Source organism: Pungitius pungitius, chromosome 2, assembly GCF_949316345.1.
Source record: "Pungitius pungitius chromosome 2, fPunPun2.1, whole genome shotgun sequence".
NCBI lineage: Eukaryota > Metazoa > Chordata > Actinopteri > Perciformes > Gasterosteidae > Pungitius > Pungitius pungitius.
Genome location: NC_084901.1, coordinates 32,969,103 through 32,984,943, shown reverse-complemented (window position 1 = coordinate 32,984,943; position 15,841 = coordinate 32,969,103). Strand labels below are relative to the sequence as shown.

At 41.6% G+C, this 15,841-nt stretch overlaps 1 protein-coding gene across 5 annotated transcripts in view; it reads left to right on the top strand.

Moving 5' to 3' along the window:
* The first annotated feature begins 2,013 nt into the window (after positions 1-2,013).
* Positions 2,014-15,841, top strand: part of frmpd3 (FERM and PDZ domain containing 3) — a 59,996-nt gene continuing 46,168 nt past the window's right edge. For all 5 annotated transcript variants that reach the window (XM_037460962.2, XM_037460967.2, XM_037460966.2 and 2 more), the window contains exon 1: positions 2,014-2,387. The gene's annotated coding sequence lies outside the window, so the exon portion shown is untranslated. The remainder of the gene's footprint in view (positions 2,388-15,841) is intronic.

Below are 15,841 nucleotides of genomic sequence, written 5' to 3'. Positions count from 1 at the left end.
TACAAACAAGCCGCACTGGTGTGAAAGCGCAAACTGCCTGTTGCGGAAACTGAAAAAGGGCAAATTGCGCTTTCCCATGCATATGCATTCACGGCAAAGAACCTACCAATTAATTGGTAAATAGTTGCATTAACCATCAATAAAGCACGCTACTCTTTCTTCTTCCAGGCTCAACAGCAGCGCAGCATTGGTGCAAACACAACAACTGGACCTCTGTGATTGCTGCAGCACATCTGTACAGGAGCAGATGATACGTGTTTGCAAAGCGGTACCAGTGCATTTGTCATCCAGAGGCCTGCCAGTAGTGCAGAAGCCAGAGGGAATTACCGTCTGTTAGTCCTCTCCCAACGTCGAACGCAGTACTAACCGTCTTCCTCACGCACAATTACTCACACGTGCATTCCACAAGTCCGATTCTTTTCCACAAGATTGCCTCCGGCGCTGCCTTGGCTCACTCCTGAAGCCTGATTTAGCAGCAGATTAACACAGCCGAGCGTCAGGAATTGGTTCAAAAGCAGAGCCGAGGTCAGCGCACAACTGTTTCCCATGAAGGATCAGGTCAGCAAGAAAACTGGATGAATGAATTTCAAGTGTTGTGATGCATTTTATCGGTTCCTCCAAATGCATGACTTACTTTTCATGCTGAGGTCCTTTCCATAATTTGATATTTAAAAATGGTCTCTTTTCGGTTAGGGTTGGTCATGGACTAGTTTCTGGGAGAATTGCAGGAGCAAGACACAAAAGTTCATGTGAAACTGGGTGCTTTGGCCAAACCATTCTTTCTTTCTGCTGCCGAAAGGATGTTGGTTTGCAGAGATGTTCGAGGTTGTCTTCAGATTTTTCTGTCAGTTTTCCTCTCCTTTTTCAACAGGAATCTTAGTTTTCATAGCTGACCAGCAGACCTGGTATATTTAAAGCCAGTTACATAAATTGTCAGGAACGGATTATTCTGAGAACAAAGGCACAACTAAATAGGATGCAAAGACGAGCACAGACCTATCTACAGAGAAGGCAATAGCTCCATGTGTTTTTCTTCTGATTTGAAAATGTCATTGTGCATATATTTCTCTCCCATAGTTCAATTTCAAAAGCCTTCCATCCTATCTCCAGATCATAAATCTTTTCCAATCTGTTTCTATCTGCCCGTTCTCTTTAATTCGTGAGGCAGTCAAAGCAGAAGAGACAGCATCAGAGAACAAAACAGAGCGCACTGTCAGTGAAACTGAGCCTCCACATTTCACCTCTTGTCTCTCTCATTTTCTCTCCTTCCCATTTCTTGTTTCTCCCTCTAATGTAATGGCCCACCTGCCTTTGAGGTTTCGTTTAGGAGAGGTGACTTCCCAAAGGGGCTTTCATATTTGTTCTTCCTGCACTCCTCTCATCTCCTGAGTATCCTGCATGTGAGTGTGACATGTTGTTCCCCTGGGGCATCGAGGGAGGCAGGTAGGATGGTTTTTAGGGCTGATGATGTCCTCCTACATCTGAGGCATTCCTCCAGTCTGTGTGTGTTGGGCTGCGTGCACATGATGTGTGTACGTTGCAGTTACCGTTGTAAAAAGCGATACATTTGCATTCTAATAATTTACAAGTGTGCATTTGCACGCAGTACACGTGCAAGCTGTGTGATACACAAATAGGTGAAGACTCTGCTTATGTAAAGTACATATTTGCCTCTCTCTCTCTCTCTCTCTCTCTCTCTCCTTGTTTGTAACAGACACCGACATGCGTCTGGGTATGAATGACTCATTAACTCAGCTATGGCCATGCATCACTGATTGAATGGATAACGATAGATGGAGGACGAGGGAAAGCCACCTTTCCTATTCTTTCCCGTGCCATTCTCCTTCCTCCGCTCCAGTACACACACACCTCTTTCTCTCTCTCTCTCTCTCTCCCTCTCACACTGCCTCAGCATCTCAGAGCCACCGGCAGCCGTAACAGTTTGTGAAGATACTCGTGGAGCGCATGCACACGCTCACACACGGGGGGGGTGGTGGACCGAGGCTCCCGGCAGCAGCATGTCCACTGGCTGCAGTCAGACACGTAGGAAGAGGAGGTGCTCTGCTCTCCGATCCATGTTTGCTTCAGTCCTCTAAGCACCTCCCACCCTCTCCCACCCCCCCCTGAACGCTCTCTCCCTCGCTCTGCGGATGCTGAGGGGCTAGCTGGAATGACCCAGGAGAGCGGGAGACACAAGGCAACGCTAGACGGGGCTGCTGTCCAGGAGGACTCTCTGATCGTTGATCCCTCCTCTTCTCACAGGCTGACATACAGGAGCCAGACCTCTGATCTGCCTTGCAGACGCATGCCCATGTAGGAGGGCATGGCTGTGTACAACGAGGGTCTTCATCAAGCGCGGAGAGGACGAGAAGCACATAGACACGCAGGTAAGGGACAGAACAGCTGAGGCTTTTTCTGATGGATTTCCATGTATATTGATCTGCGCAGATGTGAAGTTATCAACTATGTGTCGTCTGAGATATAGATTCATTCACCGCACTGATTGTCATCTGTGTTCATGCATTGGTTTGGTCATTTAGGAAGCTTGGGCAGTGTGTCCTGTTTGTTAACGCCTGCTGTGCTGCGTGTTCATTGATTACAAGGGAGATGGGTCTGTGAATGAGCACTGTGTCAGCATGATAATGGAACATGTCTCCTGGAGGACATGGTCCGATGGACATCATGAAAGAAAAGAGTAAAACGGGGAGGGAGAAAAAATGAAAACAGACAGACAGAGGATGAAAGTCTGTGGCATTTTAACAGGATTTATGTGTATGCCGTTGGCTGTTTTTTAGGGGTGACCACTTGGCTTCTCCTTCGCATAGAAGAGTTTGAAAAAAGGGTGCTCACTGTATCCAAAGAGCACGTAGACCCCATCCGTGTGATCATGGCGTTACACCCAGCAGGCTGGAAGTTAGGGTAGAAGCTTCGGGACAGGGACGGAGGCACTCGTTTGCTGCATAATTGGAGTGGCATACTGAGAAAAGACATGTTGGAGTGAATGTAGCTTCATTTGCAACAAACAATGACCATTATACTACACGCGATGTCAACTCTCCTGTGGCGGCCGCTGCAGAAAAGGGAAAAGGTCCGCTTGCAACCGCCGCCAATAGGCGATTTCCCCCCTCAACTGTCACACAAATTATCCCGAGCCTCATTACATGACCCCAAAATGGTTGTGGTGCTTCTGCAGAATTGCATTTCTGCGGTTGACCCGGGGTAGGTGTGCCTATCCAGAGGTGAGATGAGGTGTCCAATGGGGTTGCGTGAAGCATACGTCACCAGGCTGGAGACCCAGGAGGAATCAACAGAAGGAAAGCCATTACTTAGTTGACCAGGTTTCTCTGATCTCATTATGTGACTCGGCAAGTTATGGAGACACAGGGCAAGAGCAAATAGAATAAATGAGACAGATGGAGACCAGTAGTCAGAGTACTGTCCTCAATGCCATGATTAATTCTTGACTTATGCCAAAAAAAATATCAACATTTTCCATTATGCAGTGATTGGATGGTGGCTGATGCCACTCTGCTGAGGCTGGCGCTTGATGGAGTGAATGCCTGAGGTTGATTGGGTGATCTCTTGTAGAGCATCAGTTAGTTGATAGGGGCAGTTTTTATAGAAGTAAATATACACACAACCATCTTTGAATAATGGAGCAAATGCTCTTTTTGTAATCCACCCCTTAGTGATTAGAGAGAAGAGAACATCTCAATGGTAGCAGGGAGGAACAAATTGATCAAACTTGCGGTGCAGCCTTTGCCCGAAGGTAGAGACAGGCAGCAAACTCTGGTAATACGTCTCATCCAGACGTCCTGATTAACAGCACGTATAGAGCCCGCACATGCTTTCACAGTCCAATCAGTGTCAAAGTAGTCTGATGCACATTTAAGGGCAGCCCTTGCCACGAGCCGGCAGCTCTGCATGAAAGCATATTATAAAAACAGACATGGCACTCCATTAAACATACGCATCACACCAATTACATCGTAGGGCCTTTAAATGAGATTAAACATCCCATATTATTTTCCGCCTGCGCTGTTGGTTATATGTATGAGAGGAAAGCTCCGTTACAACAGTTAAACCCTCTCTGATGCACGAATGAAAGCACACACTCAAACCAACTACTTCCCACTGGATAATTATAAATCTATGCACTGCTTCCATCCAGGATTTCTTAAATGTATTATTATAAACAGATCTCAATACAAACAAAAAACACCATTGAATTGATTGGACAGGATTTTCCTATTGATCTATTGTAGCATTTAGTGGCATAAGCAAATAAAATACAATACAAATACAACGGTGTTTTTCATGTGTTTTGGATGGAGCCAATTTAGAGACAATGCTTGGATTGTAGAATGTACTTCTTAAATAGATTTTTAAATAATGTTCATAATGTTTTGTACGTCCTTTTGTTTTTAATTACTACGGGCAGCCCTCGAACATACTGGAAAGGGTTGTATAATTTACTAGGAATGATTCATGATAAATTATATCCAAAATACTATATAGCTTCAATACTGGAATGTGACAGCTGAATCGGATTACAAAGCTCTCACTCTAACCTTTTGTATTCAACAGAAAGACAAACAATCATTAGAGAGAAAATGAAATAGAGGAAAGCTAATTTTATTACCAAAAAGAGTAGCCACTCAGAAAACTGTATGACAAATCTCTTTTTCTGTCCAACTTGCTTGCACCCTCTCTCTCGTGTGGTCACCCTTGACAACCAGCTGTTCCTGCTGCTGTATCCGAGGACTAACCTGCCCCAGCTGGATTCATTGCATGAGATGAACATGAGAAACCGAAAAAATGAATCATGACAACCTGAGTAATAGACTGGCAGTGCTACTGGGCCAGTAACAACATGCATATTAATTGGTCTTTTGTGTCAGCACATATCTGAGAATCACGCCAGTGTGCCGCAGACGTGCAATGCAGTGTGAAGTCATTACTTCACTTGGCCGGGATCCCAAACTATCTACTCGGGAAAAGAAAACACGTGCAGCAAAGCCCCCCAAAAAACTACACCCTGACGAAAGGGTTTGAAAGATAAGTGCAAGGACCGGATTTCTCCCCTAAATGAGAAAGAGAAACCACCGGACATTGTCCTCAATGCAAAAGGACACTTTGCCGAGCTGCTGTTATTCCATCAAAGAGCCAGAGCTACCATGGAGCGCAAACTGTCACTAACTGCACTGCCTGCATAACAATTTGCACGTTTCATTTTGGAATAAATGAAAAAGCGATTTCAGAGAGAAGCCAACAGAGGGCTCTACATTTAGGGCTAAGCAGTATATCGGTTTAAAACGTCCTTCTTGTGCAGACAAACATCATTTTGAAATGACAGAATGCGTGCAGCACTCATACATGGAGACACACTCCAGACAAAAAGAAAACCAGAGATGCAGGTGCACCTGCTGCGTTGATCTCTGATGCCATGTGGCAATGTTGGTTTTGTTGCCGCTTGCCACATACTACTCATACTCCTCTATGACCTCACACTGCTGCATACTACTGCACAACAAAGAATCTCTCTTCAAATTTAAACTTAGACTTCATGCCCCAAGTCTAGCAACAGCTATAATTTAACCAAAAGCCTGGGGTCACGCAGCATTTTGAAGATGTGTGCAATCTTTGGGGAAAGTATTTGCATTCTCTCTTAACACAAACTCAATTGTTACTCTGCACATGAATATGTACGCTTTACACACACATGATTAAAGCAAAAGCACACTCATTAGTGTTAAGATCACATTGATGGCTTTTCTTGTTTCGCAGGGTACAAACATAGCCAAGGGGCCACAGAGCTAATTACATTATAAACTGTGGTTGCATGCTCCCTTCTTCTGCCACAGAGATGCTCCAAAGGCCGCTTCAAAACAAAGCATTTTCACGGTTGGCGGTCACAAAAAGTCCCATCTAGTCTACCTGATAGAAAACAGATGACGGCAGTGTTTTCTTATCTCTCTTTCATCTGATAACATCATCCCATTGGGTTTGCTTTCCAGCGTCCTTCCTTTGTCAACAGCAAAACATTGAGGGAACAGAAGGATTTAGAAATTGCTATAGATTTGTGTGCGGTAACAAAGACTCCATTTTGCAGGTGATGTCAGTTTTAGAAAAATAGCCAGGGGTAAGACGGAGGGAAGCGTGGTGGGCAGATATGAGGAGAAACAAGGAGATCAGTGAGCTAAACTGAAGGAGCCATCTGGAGTCTCTTTGGTAGGCCTCACGTGTAGAAACTCCGAATGAACTAAATCTTTCAGTACAGTAGTTTCCCCAAAGGAATGGGAAACAGATTTGAAAACAGATTTATTTACTTAATATTTCAAAAGAATTTAATGGATTTCCTTCACTCTCCCTCTGTTTGACCCTCCATCCTCCCAATTCCCCACCTCCCTCCCTCCCTGTGTTGTCTCTTCTTCTCATATGTATTATTATATATATATATATATACCTCATGTGCACAGCTTAGTTGGCTAAAGTGTTAAACTGGTAATAATATTTTATTAAATAGAACTTGGGCTTTTATTTAATAGTTGACTGCTGTTATTACTGTTGTCATGTCGCAGAGATTTTTTGTTCAATTAAGAATAATGTTTCAGTTATTCACCTCATTAAATCCACCGAATAATTTATCAACCCTCTTTTGTTCTTTTTAAAATTACATTATGGAGACACATTTTACACCAAAAGACAACAGCACAACCTTATCTTATGTTATCTAAGCCTTAATAATTAACAGCAAAACCGTAATGTTTTCCCACTTCTTTGTTATCCTCAACATCTTTTCCATTAACCAATGTCCATTAGACATCCAGTACCAGATTGGACCGAGCCATCTGTCCTCAAAAAGGATGAAAAGACGAGTACGATCCAGATAAAAAAAGAATTCAATATATTCCTCGGGTGTGATGGCTGACAAGGAAGCAGACAAAAAAAAAAGGAAAAGAGATGCAGATAAGGATGCGGGAGATGATTGATGAGAGCTATTTTCTTTCCGTCTACAGACCAGTAAACAACTTCGGATTGTTAGAAAGTAGATTCTGAGAGCCCACTACACAACAACAACCTCGCCTCACATGGGTCAAGATTTAACCAGCCTCTTGTGAAAATATTTAATTATCTCACAAGTGATCTTAGGACAAAATCATTAATAATGATCACCAGCAGTGAAAGTGGGGCATTTGCTAACAAGCTGTCAGAAAGTGAATTGCTTTGCTCTTAAACCAGATGTAGCTCCGTAAAGTGGAACCACCACGTAAGCAGAGGGTGCAGCTTTCTCTACATCACTGCCTGCTCCACTCACTACGCATCACTTCTAATACGTTTTTATTAAGTATGGAATGAAAATAACGATTCTCTGTCTGGGGTTGTTGCGCAAGACAGCAAATCTTTGAATGGTTCATAAGATAAAGATATGTGCTGAGAATGTCGAGCAGATACAGTAACTGTTATATAAACAGCAAAATGCAAGAGAATGAGAAGAGGATTGTCATGAGACATGAATAATTTACAAAAAGACCTGATATTCTTCTATAGCACAACAACAGCTCAATCTTATTTTTCTTGTGATTCTTTACGCTATGATGATTCATGTATTTTAATGCAGAACAATTGAGCTAGGAATTAATTAATTTTTCTTAAAAACGTAATTCCTTTCTTTACTTTAAAAGAATTATAAGAAATGTGGTGTCACAAAATGGAGGGTACTGCAACTAGAGCAATATATATATTCAACTCAGTGATTCCATTTCCTACAATGATTACTACAGCGTGCGGCAATCAGTAGAGTCAAGAAGCAGAAACAATAGAAACAAAATATAACCGTGGTTCAGTATTCAGTTGGGCTGAACACTGGGGGAGAAAAAAACAATCATTAATGAAAAGGGGCAAAATCAATTTTACAAACAGCTTAAAAGGGAAGCAAGGGCATCATTTTGTAATAACTTTTGCATTTGATTTATGAGAGCTTAAGTGTACTTCATTACTGCATCAGAGTATTATTCACCCAGTTATGCATAATTCCAGTAGATATCTGCTAAACAAATCATTTTCTGTCATGCAACTATTCCAAATTGTGAAAGCAGTTCCTTTCAGATGAGCACACTTCAGACGTGTCCCTCTTAAACACAGCAGCAGAACATTGGCAAAGTTCTGGTTGTAACACTATTAAAGCACCACAACGCCAACAAGAGCATACAACATACAGTATATGCATGTATATGTATCTATGTGGAAATGGTCCCTATTTTTAACTAATGTTGTACATAAACTAAAGTTTTTAAATATATATATATATATTAAATGATAAAAACTATCATGATAAATTCAGACAAGTGATGACATCACTCTACTGCCTATTCATAGGTGTTGTGTCTTGCAGAATATTAACAAGTATAAATGAAATGTACTTTATATTTAATACTGTTTAATATATTTTAAAAGCAAAGAATTTTCCAAATGTAAATACTGTCAGAAAACATTGGAGGAGCCCACAAAATGAGAAAGTGTAGCTCAAACTCAAATATGTGCAACTGCTTCAGAGACAAAGAACTGGAACAATGTTACTGATGGTGAGAGCCCCCGGGACGTGTTTGAGTAGATGTACGGGAGAGATCACATGTTGCACATTTTAAAGGACTATTCTATCTCAGCGTAAGTTGAGGACTTACTTCTTACAGCTCATGTTCACACACACCGACCCAACCTCTCTGGGCCATGGAAGAACATATTGGAATTGATCATTTTGGGTTCATTTAGGGAAAGAGAAAGCGCTGGAGAAACTGATGGTGATGCAACTGCTCACATTGGGTTTGAACCAGACTCATTGCTTACTGGATTGTTTTGGAAACCACTCAGACAAAGTTCCTGTTTATCCGCTCACTGTTTTGGGGAATTGTAGCTTTCGGCCCACTGGTCTTTTAGCATGCACACGCTACATGTTATGCATGAGTATGCACTGCTAGAGCAGCCCAAGAGGAGTTATTACTGTAACACAGATTCTTCCCCTCCCTAAAGATGCACATACAAGTACACACACACACACACACACACACACACACACACACACACACACACACACACACACACACACACATTGGTTGTGTCGGGGTACATTCACTCTCATCAGAGAAGCCTAATTTAAATTCTAAATGGATTCATACTCTTTGATGAAAATAGAGAAGTGGCTTCACTGAATGTTTATAACCCTCCACCCAACCCAGAGGGAGAGGACGCAGCCCAAATAACAACATTTAATGTAATTGGACAGGCTAAATGTGGTTATATGCAGAGCACGTCCTCACGTAAATAGCACTCTGCCAAGCATTGAATGACTGATTCAGCTCGAAACTCCAGTGTTTCTCTTTATTTCTTGTCTCAAAACTTGGAGCACGGTGTCATTTATATGGTACCAGACTCATACTACGATATGTTAAGTATCTATAAAATAATAATACTACTAATGTGCTTACTAATTTGATTGCCTTCTAATAATTTTGTTAACATTCAGAATCATTTTGATGTATCACCTAAAATTGCTACTTATTGTAACAGGATACATTATTGATCACCATAGGATAATAATAATAACAATACAATACATCTAAGATTCCAATATACAAATCATGCATTGCTCACTTATTTGTGAGATTAGGGTGATTGTGAATTGCATTCAAAAAATGTTCATGAATCATAACCAGCAGAACAAATATCAGGTCCTGCAAATGGTTTCTGCAGATTTTAGCTAACATTAAAGCAAAAACTTTAACCTATACTTAAATTTCTTCAACATATAGAAGAGTAATAGTAAGTAATCTGTGATGCCTGTTAATACAGACTGGAAACATTTCATTCGTAACCTTTAAATCCCTGTTTACAGCAATGCTGCTGCCTGCTGTGTCTTCTATGGCAGCTCACTGATACAGACAAAACAATCCTTACTTTCTGGATCTTGTCTGAAATGTTAAATTTGTTCTACCTTTAGCGCAAATTGACCTGTAAAACTCTCAAGCCAACACATTGAGAGACTAAGTCACACAGGAATTAGGCTCTCCCTCCTGATATCTTTTCCCCTCTGACATGAGGTGGCGACTGCGTCGCCGGATGGCTTTTAGTTTGATATATAAAAACAGGACCACCGTTAATCTCGTCCAGAACTTTTACGGCCTCCAGCTGGTGGCGGTCTGCAGGGCCGAGGGCCACTGCCGAGACGAAGCTCTTGTCTCGTTAATTAATGGTGTGCAGGTAATGTGGGCGACGCGGGTCTCCAGCGGAGTAGATCCTCTGGGGAAGGATCGGCCTGTAATGAAGGGCTCTCAGACCACCTGCCAGGAGACCGCAGCCATGATTAAAAGTCACCAGGATTTCCATCTGAGGAAAGAGGACCGCGTCACAGACGTCGGGCTGCTGGTCCAACTTTGTGTTCGTCGGGGAGCAAACAGAAGAAACGGCAGAAATGCAGCGAATTATAATCTCAGTGCAGATGATGAAGTATCTTTCTGTGAGGAGCAACAGTGATGAGTTGTGCTCTGCCCGGGATATTCTCATTCAGCGAGTATCTCAAGTCTCTTGGGATTACAATGATAATATTTCAGAGACAAATATGCTGACAACACACAGCGCAACAAATATACAACGTAAACAAGGCACTTACTAATGAAAAGGAAAAAGGGAAGTCTTACTAAAACAATATTTATGCAATAGCCTCTTGGGGGGGGGGTGTATATATCAAGCCTGTATTTGGATTTGCACATGTATAAACACCTATTAACTTTAATCAGTTGTCAGAATTTGCTTCTGAAGCACAGAAGGATGCGTTGTCTAATTTTGGCTAAAGCACTTTCATCCAGCAGAGGAGGACAATCACAGCTGCTGACCTGCAGGTTTATGACTGTTTTCGAGGAAACACAAAGGAGTTTTCTTTGCGAGTGTTAGTAGCAAAACAAACTGGGTTGTAATAGAAAAAGGTAAATGGTTAATAAGTAGGCTGCAGGGCTGTTTTACACTATACAATTATCCTTGATTTGTGTCCAATGATAATAATGCAAAGCTTCCAGACAAAAGTGTCAGCTACGTTTTTGTTTTTAATCTTTGTGTTTGTTAACAACATCAACATTACTATATAATAGGGCTGTCAATATGTTAAAAAAAACTAATTAATCAAACATTTTGAAATTCATTAATCCCGATTAATGGTGATTAATGAATGTTGTTGTTGTTACAATGTTGTTTTTAATGAACGTTTGTTTTTCTTCTAAAGACTAAATCTTACATGAAATGAGTAATCACTTTAGAAAAGGTGTATTTTAGACACTGTTTTGTTCTCCGCTGTATGTCGTGCCTGTTTGTTTGACTTCTAATGAAGAAAAGTCACTCCATCTCGATGTAACTGACTGCAGCAACATTTTTCAAAGTAAACAAACGTACGTTAACTACGTAAAAATGTTTTGTTGCATTAATTCGGCCTCATTATATGTTGATAGCCCTACTATATTATTATTATCATATTATTTTCCTTCACCAGCTGGGAGAATATGTCTGTTTGTAGGTTATTATTTGTCTGTTTGTAGGACTTGTAGTATTTAGTATCTTATAAGTAGCATTTGGCTGGATTTTGAGAGCGGATGACTCTACATGTGAGCTACACCAATTCCATCAGTCTGCCTCACCATAATGCAAATAAATGTGCATTAAACCGCTTGTTGAACAATTAGAAGAACAATCACACTTAAGTTGATGAATTTCAAAGTCGGAGGTTATGAGGTTGGTGATGTTTCAATCATTAACGGGGCTGTATGATGATGTAGTGTGAGTGTGTGTGGCAGGTTTTAGCATGTTTTATATATACATGTTAAATTATTTGAAGATGATACATTGGTTTTGCTGTGGTGTCAGAGGAGGTTTGGAAACATCATCTTTTCGAAGGAGAAATCGGAAAGTTGGTGTAATGGTGACGTGGTCAACACCTTCAAATAGCTCTGATTGTCCATCTTAGCATGGACATTTAAAATAGCTATGATCTAAAGAGGCCCATTTCATGATTCAGTTGCACAGCAGTCAAGCCAACATGTGAAACAAGCTGATAATGGAGCGTGACAGAATATATTCATTTCTGGTCACAATGTGGATTTGGCATATCTTGATATTTTCATTAATGTTGGCACTTGTTGGATGCAATCTGCTGAATGCCATTTATTATCCCGCATTTTCCTTCATTCGCTACATCACATTCACATAAAATACGCCTCTCCATCCAGACTGGTTGGCGACTGTCGATGACTTCATTGGTCATCCTGGCAAATCGAGGCTCCGGCGTAACGTGGCCAGTTGTCTCACTGGGCGAAGGTGCTGCTCCCAGCTAAAGGCTGTGATCTCCCTCTCACCTGGCTGGTGCGGCCGATGCCAACAACTCTCGGGCTCATCAGTCTGGCAGTCGGAAATCAGCCCGAGGGCCCCTGCAGGGATCCTGCAGCCCGAGGAAGCGCCTCTGTGGGAGATTTGCTTACCATGTGAACATACAGTTTCCCCACTGCAGTTTACAAAGGGTCCAAAACGTAATTTGGATAATTTAACAGCAGGTAACGATCACACCTTCCACACAGAGGGAACGCTTTGAACTGTCTAGGAAAAGGCTGCGTCATTACTTTGAATGGCGCTCCTCTGGTGCTCTTTTGTCAGATCATAGAGGACAGAGTGACATACATACATTAAAGGTATTTCTGCTGGACTCTGTCGTGTGTTTGTTAACAATGTGTGGCAGTTGATGCATGCGTGCGTGCGTGCGTGTGTGCGTTCAGTGTGTGGTAAGTGCTTTGTGAGCCGGATGCAGGGGCCTGTGTGACAAAAGCTTACAGCTTCAGACAGACAGATGTTCCTCTTCAGATATCGATCTCAGCATGGATCGCGGATGTGAGAACAAAGGCGTCTCCTGTGATTACGCTCCCCGAGCAGCCGAACCCGGGGAACACTTTGTGCACCGTGCAGTTGAGACCCGGCGGATTGGAGCCCCTCATAGATAAATGATTAATGCATTTATGACAGGTTCTATTTTTATATCCGCCACAGTGGCTGTTTGAAGTTGGTCGGAGAGAAAAAAATCCGAAGCTGCCTAACCAACTTATTTGCCTTTTTTTTTTTACTGTAACTGCCAAAGCCCACTGAGATAAGACTTGGGGAAAATGGCAGCTGGCAGAGTAAAGGCTGTTTTTGAAAAGCCGAGACTTCAGAGCCACCTTCTCCCCAAAAAAAACATCCCCAGCAGCTGGGACAGGAGGACGTGAGCAGGTGATTACTGAAAGCAAAAGGCAAAGATCTAACTACATCCCACTAACTAAACAAAGCCCGGAACACATGCTGCACACATCTCAATCACACAGTGTTCATTGACAGACAGCTTCAAGAACTCCTTCTCTGATAACGCAGGGAGGAAAAGGTGAGGGCTTCAACGTTTGTTCAGACTAAGAGTGACAAGATGAATGGAAGTGTTAGCCTTAATGCGATGCACACAGGGATGAATGGAAGGGTTAGCCTTAATGCGATGCACACAGGGATGAATGGAAGGGTTAGCCTTAATGCGACTGAAGAGGAGTCTAAACTGTGATGTAAATGCAACAGGATGATAACATCTCATTGTGGGAAGGACGTCTCAGAAATGTTGCTGTTCAAGATACTTTTTAGATGGAAGTATTCATTTGTTAAGACAAATTGAAAATGGAAATTAGGTTACAATTTAATACTCATCTATCTATGAATTCAGGAATCTTTGGCTGCCTTTGTGTATTTTTTGTGTATCTTGACAATCACACACGTGATATACCTCACACTGGGAAGGTGAATTACTTAAGGACTTATTTCATGTCCTAATGTCCTCTTTTCAATAACCACATGTGACTACACATTATTTGTTGTATGAAGTCTCGTTCATAAACTTTTAATTGTCATGATTTCAGTTTTTCTGTTGTACGTTCCACAGGAGCATTTCCAAACACACTCTCGCAGCATCTAATAGGACTTCCACCCATTAGTCATTTGTACAGGCAGCTTTTAGCGACCCACATTAAGATTTATTGTGAGGAAACATCTAGTGGCCTTAGTAATTATGAAAGGAGTAAAGGTGGAAGTCAGGTGACATGGTTTAAAGAGTGGTAAAGTCTGAGTAGGGAGAACGTCGGGGTGGATGAATGGGTCAAACAAATCAGTGGTGCATATATACAACACCTCACTTCTGCTGATATAATATAATATTATATTATATCTAATAATTATGCGACACATTGCATTCTTATTCTTTTCTACAGACAAGAATTGAACGTGCTGTGGTGAGATTTCATGGTGTCCGTATTTTAGCCAGTGGTCCCATATAAAGTCAGGACATCTTACAGCTTTGACAGCCAGAGAATTGCAGTTGTGATTGTACAGCGGAAAAGGGCAAATTTGACGTATTGATGCAGAGGAGGGGCATGACCTGCCTGGCTGTCACTAATCAATGTTCACCTCAACCTTCAGCATATTCTGCAGAGAAACCCTTGTGTGCCGATGCAATTTGAATTTCTTTTCCCCTCATGCTGTGTATGTCAAGATTTAAAATGAGAGGTGAGCTTTAGTTCTCCAACGGAGGGGCTCTTTAACGATCTTGGTTTTATGGTGCTACTTAAAGCATGACGTTAGCGATACGTGACTAGAATGCTGCGGAGGCAAAATAATATGGTGCACAGTCACCTCGTTTAACAATTATTCAATGGAAAGTTATTGTTTCTGCTTTCAACCATTAGTGGACAAAGGGGCGTCACCTCCTTAAGCCCCTTAAGATAAATATATGTGTTTTGAAATATGGAATATACCCACTTGATTTGTAAAACATGATATATGTGCAAATTATATGCTTTTTCCTGTTTTCTGTTTTCATGCACTTTCTAGCTGCGCTAGGGGCAATCTCAAAATTGCCCAAAGAGGGCGGGTCTAAGAAGCACTTTAGCTAATTTCTGATTGAATAAAATAATGTGTAACATACAATTTTGAGTCCGAGTTCTAGACCCAGCCTGGGGGCAACATTGGTTTTGCCCCTACGTGCCTGCGTGTTCTCGGGTATTGTCAGACGGATGACGTTTTGGAGGAAGTAAAGAGCGAGGATTTTATCGCCATTCATGCAGACGAGAGGACTGACATATATACAGTATACCGATTACTATTTGATATATATTTATATTATATTATACTGAATTGTCTGTGAGGGTGACAAAAATGTGATTGTCAAAGTGTTTTTATCCGCTTTTTTTCCCGTTGGAAAAAATGTGAAATATTTAAGTAGTAATGTGTTTTAAATACCTTAATTGTTTTGCATTAAATCGACCTGGGATGTTTGCTGAAATTGATTTGATTGCCCTACACAACATTTCCACCAGCCACCTCTGCTTTCTGACTCAATATTTTTAGAACGATCGCGCCGCAATTTGAAAAATACCGGTGATCGGTCAGTTACACTAAGCTTCAAATTATAGGGCCCTAGGTACATCTTTAGTCAATTTTGGGCATGGCATGGAACAGCATGTCAATATAAACTCGCTAGAGTCTGTTCAAAATGAACAACCGCCTTCACAGGACTTCAGGTTTAGGAAACAAAAGAACTTAGTCAAGGTTCTGAACAGAGTGCGGCTAAACGGGTTGCAGACATAGACGGCAAAGTGAGGATTAAAAGTTATGCTTTAGCTTAAGCGACTTGCTTCTTGCTTTACATATACTCATTTTTAGGCTCTCTCATTACAAAACATTGTATAAAGTGCAGCATTGTTTGAGTCATGTAGTCCGTGCATCAGCATAGAAGATCTCTTCA